Source organism: Arachis ipaensis, chromosome B06 (assembly GCF_000816755.2).
Source record: "Arachis ipaensis cultivar K30076 chromosome B06, Araip1.1, whole genome shotgun sequence".
Lineage (NCBI taxonomy): Eukaryota > Viridiplantae > Streptophyta > Magnoliopsida > Fabales > Fabaceae > Arachis > Arachis ipaensis.
Window position 1 is genome coordinate 90,207,812 of NC_029790.2, and position 6,477 is coordinate 90,214,288.

A 6,477-nucleotide genomic window follows, 5' to 3' on the forward strand; every position below is an offset into this window, starting at 1 on the left:
TAAAAGACTTATGTATCCATAAAGACAAAATTAATGAATTAGAAACTATTTCTTTAGGTAGTTCTATATCTGCTTTAATGGGAGGATTACCTGAAAAATGTAGTGATCCAGGTCCTTGCATAGTTAGTTGTACTATTGGTGGTGTAGTAATTTATGTTTGCATGTGTGATTTAGGAGCATGTATCAGTATAATGCCTTTGTCTATATATGATGTTTTGAGGCTCCCTCCCTTAAAAAGGTCGGCAGCTCGTTTTGTGTTAGCAGATAAAAGCATCATTACAGTGGCTGGAGTTGCTGAAGATGTTTTGGTGAACATTAAAGGGCTCATATTTCCCACTGATTTTTATATCTTGGAGATGCCCCACAATGATTCAGATAAGCCATCATCAATCCTACTTGGAAGACCATTCTTGAAGACATCAAAATTCAAATTGGATGCTTTTTCAGGAACATACTCCTTTGAAATAGATGGCCGCATAATAATCTTCAATCTGAATGGAGTCATTGACAATCCCCCAGAAGATCGTTCTATCTTCCAGTGTGATGTCATAGACGAAAGTGTGGCTGAAATTCAAGAGGAAGAGTTTGAAGAGAGGCACACTGGACAAGGTCCCAGTGTGGGGACCCTCTTAACTGACAGTGAGGGCACTTCGCCATTTTCACAAGCCCCAGATAATCCAGAGCCTGCCCATGATCAAAAGTTAGAATTGAAACCACTCCCTTCACATCTCAAATATGCTTATCTTGAGGATGAGCAGAAGCTTCCGGTTATTATTGCAAGGGAACTGACTTCTCAACAAGAAGAGCAGTTACTTGATGTACTGAGGAAGCATAAGAAGGCAATTGGGTGGAGTTTGGCAGACATAGTGGGAATCAACCCTCAAGTATGCGAGCATAGAATATTTCTAGAAGAGGGCGCAAGACCTGTCCGTTAACTGAGAATGCTGGAACTGAAAGAAAGTTGCAACTGCAGGATCTGGAGAACCTTCGCCTGGAAGCTTATGAGAACTCCAGAATATATAAGGAAAAGATGAAATCTGTGCATGATCAGAACATCAAGAAGAAAGAGTTTCAACCTGGAGATTTTGTCCTCCTTTACAAATCTCGACTAAGGCTCATGCTCGGTAAGTTGAGATCAAAATGGGAAGGTCCATACAGAGTAGAGAAGGCTGAACCGTACGGAGTTGATCACCTAAGCCATCCTTCAAGCTCTGAACTTATTAAGGTTAATGGACAACGCCTGAAGCTGTACCATGGTGAGAAGGTGCAGAAAAATAAGGAGTTTGAGATCTTCCGCCTGGAAGATCCCCACATAGCAGCCGATTGAGCTACTGGAGCGTCCAACTTACGGACGTTAAAGCAAAGTGCTTGGTGGGAGACAACCCACCGCGGTATGATCGTTCTTTTCTTCACTTTTAGTTTTTCTTCTTTAATAACTCTTCTCTTTATTAGTGCTTTCGTGCTCTTTCATTTACATGTCTTTATATTCCAAAAAAAAAATGGTGCATTTGCCGGGCGACGCGATCGCATCAGCGATGCGTCCGCGTCGCAAAGGGGGTGGAGAAAACAAATAAACGAACAGATAGTTCGGCTGGAGTCCGGCTGGAGGCGTGCCAATGGCACAAATGGACCCACGCGACCGCGTCCCTGACGCGTTCGCGTCGCATGGGAATCCTGGCCTCCCACGCGACCGCGTGCCCCACGCGGCCGCGTGCCCTGAATTTTCGACGTAAAAGGGTGCACACTGAGATATTTTGCAAGAGTAGTGCTGGATTGGTGCTGGAAGCACAATCCTTTTCACGTGACCGCGTCGCCGACGCGGCCGCGTCACCCATTTTATAACGCACACTCATGCGATCGCGTGACCCACGCGATCGCGTCACCCTAATTTGGTAATTAAAATAAATCGAACAGAGAGTTGTGCTGGAGCGAGGCTGCACTCGCGCCAGCAGCGTAACATGGATCACGCGACCTAGTGACTGACGCGATCGCGACCCCTTACCTGATGTGCACCCACGCGAACGCGTGCCCCACGCGGCCGCGTCGCATGCGCCGCACAGCTCAACCTAAATTGACAAATTATCTTATCTTCCTCTCCCCTAAATCCTAATTTTTTTTCTTTACCCTCCTTTTTTCTTCCTTCCCCCTTCTATCTCACCTTTCACTCTCTATCTTTCTCACCACCATTAACAAGGTTTTACCTTCTTCTTTCTTCTTCTCTTTTCCATCATTCTTATTATATTATATACATTTTTATTTTCTTTTTCCCTCCTTTTTATTCCAACAGGAATGGACGCTTTTCAAGAAGCCACCCTTCAGCGCCAGAGATACCAATTCGACTGGGACTCCGTTCTCAGAGTCATCGCATTACCTGGCAGCCGTTGGATCTACGGATACCACCGTACCTGCCCTAAGGGAATCTTGGCTTCAGCACTTACCTTGGAGGCTCGCGTATGGGCGCAGATCATGTCCCATTACGTCTTTCCGAGCACTCATGAGTCCTCCTTCACTGCGGACATGGCTGTTCTACTATGGTGTATCCTTACAGACCAACCTCTGAATCTCTCAAGACATATCCGGAATGCTATGGAACACGTACAAATTGCGGGCAACTTACCTTTCCCTGCCCTGGTCTCAGATCTTATCTCAGTAGCCGGAGTCTCCTACAGAGCTGGGGACACCAAAGCCATGCTTTCACGGGACGATCATTATGTCCCTAACGGGAAATACCTCAGACTCTCAGCAGCCACTACAAGCCTTCCTACTACTCCAGTTGAAGATAATCCTTCTTCAACACCACAAGCATCTACAACTGAGAAATTGCTCCAGCAGATAATCGAACGGTTGGATCGGCAAGAACAGAAAGCAAAGATGAGAGAGTGCCGTAACGAGCGCCTATTCAAACACCTCAAGGAGCTACTCAAGGGACATTTTAGAGACTCAGACACCCCAGACTCCACTTCCTTCACCAGCAGATGTTTGCATTGGTATATTAACTATTGTTGATTGGTTAGGAGAAGAAGAAAGTATAGAAAGTATGATTAGAGAAGGATAGAGTGACCACCCTATACACTAGAGATCAGAGCGTACATACATTATCAGTGAGGGTTCAATGCTTGAATTTTCATGTTCCCTGCTTTCACGAGTTATTTTCTTGCACTTTTATCTGTTTTATTGTGTAATGATAAAATTAGTGGAATTTGATTTGTAATTATTTTGAAGAGCTTATTTACTTTTGATTAAGTGGACAAGAATCATATAGATGCATTTATTTATATATGTGTGTAGGTTTGCACTGCATTGCATGAGTTTCTACATGTTCATACTTATTTCCTTATCTACTTCAATTAAGCATGAGGACATGCTAATGTTTAAGTGTGGGGAGGTTGATAAACTACTATTTTATGGTTTATATTGTGTTTAATTGTGTGGTTTTATCATGATCCTTACCCACTTATTCATTAAATTAGCATGCATTTAGATTTCCTTCCTGAATTTATTACATGTTTGAAAACTGCTTCCTAGAGACTTTAATTATTTATTTTTAATTCTCCTTTATTCCATTCGATGCTGTGATCTGTGTGTTAAGTGTTTCAGAATTTATAGGACATGAATGAGTTGGAGATTGGAAAGGAAGCTAGCAAAAATGGAAGAAACACAAGAATTTGAGGAGATAACCAGCGAGAAATGACGTGGTCGCATGGCTCACGCGACCGCGCGAAGGAGAGCAAATCGCAGTGACGCGGCCGCATGGCTTACGCGGTAGCATGGACGACGCGGTAGCATGGACGACGCGAACGCGTGGCGAGGAAAAGCGCGAATGACGCGTCCGCATGGATGACGCGATCGCGTGACATGTGCGATCTGCATAATCTGCAGAATTCATTGGGCGCGATTTTGGGCCCTATTTCGACCCAGTTTTTGGCCCGAAACAGCAGACTAGGGTCAGAGAACATGCAGAAACAATTAACACATTCATTCAGAGACAGTTTCAGATCTAGTTTTACTCTCTTAGGTTTTTCTCTCTAGGTTTTAGAATTTAAATTTTCAATTGGTCTTAGCATTGGAACATTGAGAAGAATTATTTCCTCATCAAGACTTCATCATTCTAGTTTGTTTTCTTAACTTGGGTTCATTCTTCCATGTTCCCTGTTTTGTTCAATTTTGTTATTTGAATACTTTTATGATTAATTATTGCAAGGATTATTTCTTTTTAATTCAATTTCAATTCCAATAATCATGTCTTCTTTTAATTCCCTTTCATGTGCTATGGATTCTTTATTTACAATGCGTGAGTAGTTCCCTTACTTGATGGGGAGTTGATTAAAAGGAATTCTTGAGTTGGAAGGATTGAAAGAAAAATTTGTAATTGGGTTAAATGTTGGATTGCTATCCTGTCACCAACGCCAATCCCTTTGAACTAAGTGGATTGCAACTTGTGAACAGATCTGGCATTCCAGCTTATTTGACTTTCCCTTACTTAGTAAAGGATAACCAAACAGAACAACCATTAATTATAAATTAATCTTACATTCACTCCACCAATAATAGAAATTCCAACCAATCAACTTCCAATCAAGGCTTTATTCATATTATTTAACTTTCCTCAATTTACATCCCAATTTACTTAGCTCAACTTCTTGGAACATCTGATTAATAAGATAGCACACTTTTCTACAACTCGTTGGGAGACAACCTGGGACTTAAAACTCCCAGTAATTTTTAATTTAATTCTCTGTGACATATTTTTAAATTGATAGGCAGATTTTCGGTGAGTTAAGAACTATACTTGCAACGTAACCATTTTAATAATTTTTAATTCACCAGCTACTGCGTCTCATCAATCGTCTTTCATCTTCTACAGTCTAGTTAAAAAGTTAAAATTCAGTGGAAGGCAGACAGGCAGAGTGCATTATCGCACTTCAAGGTCAAAGGTCTCGAGCCTCCACCTAATATCTTAAGTTTTCTGGAGTATTGGTGACTAATACAAAGAAACAGTAGAGAGAGGGAAAGGCTGGCTCATTACTTGTGAAGGTTTTGAGCCCTTTGATCATAGCTGGTAGATCCAATTTGTCATTTTCTATATTCATGGTGATTGCCTTTTCTTTTGAAAAGGTGTGAATTTGTCTTCATTATTTTATTGTCATTATGAATTATCCTAATTTTTCTATATTTGTATAGGGGTTAACATTAAATTGTATAATAACAAATACATCAAAGATAGGAGAAAATTATTGAATAAGTAGTTCATTTTTCCAAAGAGATGAATTATAAGTCTCTGTTTTGAGAGGGAATATATATTTTGCTAACAAGATCTCAGTTTTGCCAGCATAATCATAAAGAAAAAGCAGCTCGAAAGGAAAACAAAATAATTTCAAGAGTATTGCTACAAGTTTTGTCATGCTATTACTTCTTTTAGGCAACACTTTCTTATTAGAAACACATGTGAGCATCCAAAATTGTTTGGAAGGAGCCATACACTAAAATACTGAATTTTAGTTTTTTCAGAGAACAGCAAATTAGAGAACATCAACTCATATTTTTTCAGAGAACAGCAAATCACAAAACAGCAAATCAGACAATTGCAAAATAATTTACTAGCTAAAAATTAAAATCTAACTAAACTGTAATGAATTAATTCAAAGAACATGAAAATCATTTTTCTCAAATACCTGGAAACAGAGGAATAGAGGAAGAATAAGAAGGAGAAGAGAAGGGATAGGGGTTTCTTGCGATTGAGCACCGCGCCCGTCGAGGAGAGCACCGTGCTGTCGCCGTACGTGGATGAGTGCACCGCGATTGAGTGCTGATGTCGTCGTTATGAAGGGGAGAAAGGGTGCATTGTTGTAGTGGCTATGTTAGGGCTTGTGGAGAGCACCACACCGTCGCTCATCGAGGATAGCACCGCGCCGTCGCCGTATGTGGAGGAGTGCACCGCGATTGAAGGCTGCTATCGCCGTTAGGAAGGGGAGAAAGGGTGCGTTGTTACAGTGGCTATGTTAGGGATTGTAGAGAGCATCGCGCCATCGCTCGTCGAGGAGAGCACTGCGTCGTCACTGTACGTGGAGGAGTGCATAGCGATTGAACGCTGCTGACCTGCTGTCGCCGTTAGGAGGGGAGAAAGGGCATGGTGTGTGCCTTGTTGCAGGGGAGAATGGCTATGTTAGGGCTCTTGTGGGCGTGAAGTGGAAGTGGAAGTGTGGAACTACTGAAGCACATCTGTTTTTTTATGTTTAAGTTATTTTTTCATTGAAAAAATTTTATTGGTGGGAATATGATTAAAAGTTTCTCTCTAAAATTTTTAACCATAAATAATTTTAGGCCACTCTTTATAAATGTTATTTGTTCAATTTTTTTACAACTCTTATAAAATGTATTTTATTTAAAAATATTGTCTTAAAGTTTTTATTTTGTAACATTTTGTAAATGTTGCTTTAGATATCAAAGACAACTCTTTTTATGGGTGGCCGAAAATTT

The 6,477-nt window shown here is 40.9% G+C and overlaps 1 protein-coding gene across 3 annotated transcripts in view; it reads right to left on the reverse strand.

Moving 5' to 3' along the window:
* LOC107648303 (magnesium transporter MRS2-A, chloroplastic-like) overlaps positions 1-5,760 on the reverse strand; it is a 12,818-nt gene extending 7,058 nt beyond the window's left edge. Inside the window, exon 1 of one of the 3 annotated variants that reach the window (XR_002348945.1) lies at positions 5,673-5,760. The gene's annotated coding sequence lies outside the window, so the exon portion shown is untranslated. The remainder of the gene's footprint in view (positions 1-5,672) is intronic. The other 2 variants (XR_002348943.1, XR_002348944.1) reach the window with 2 other exon arrangements.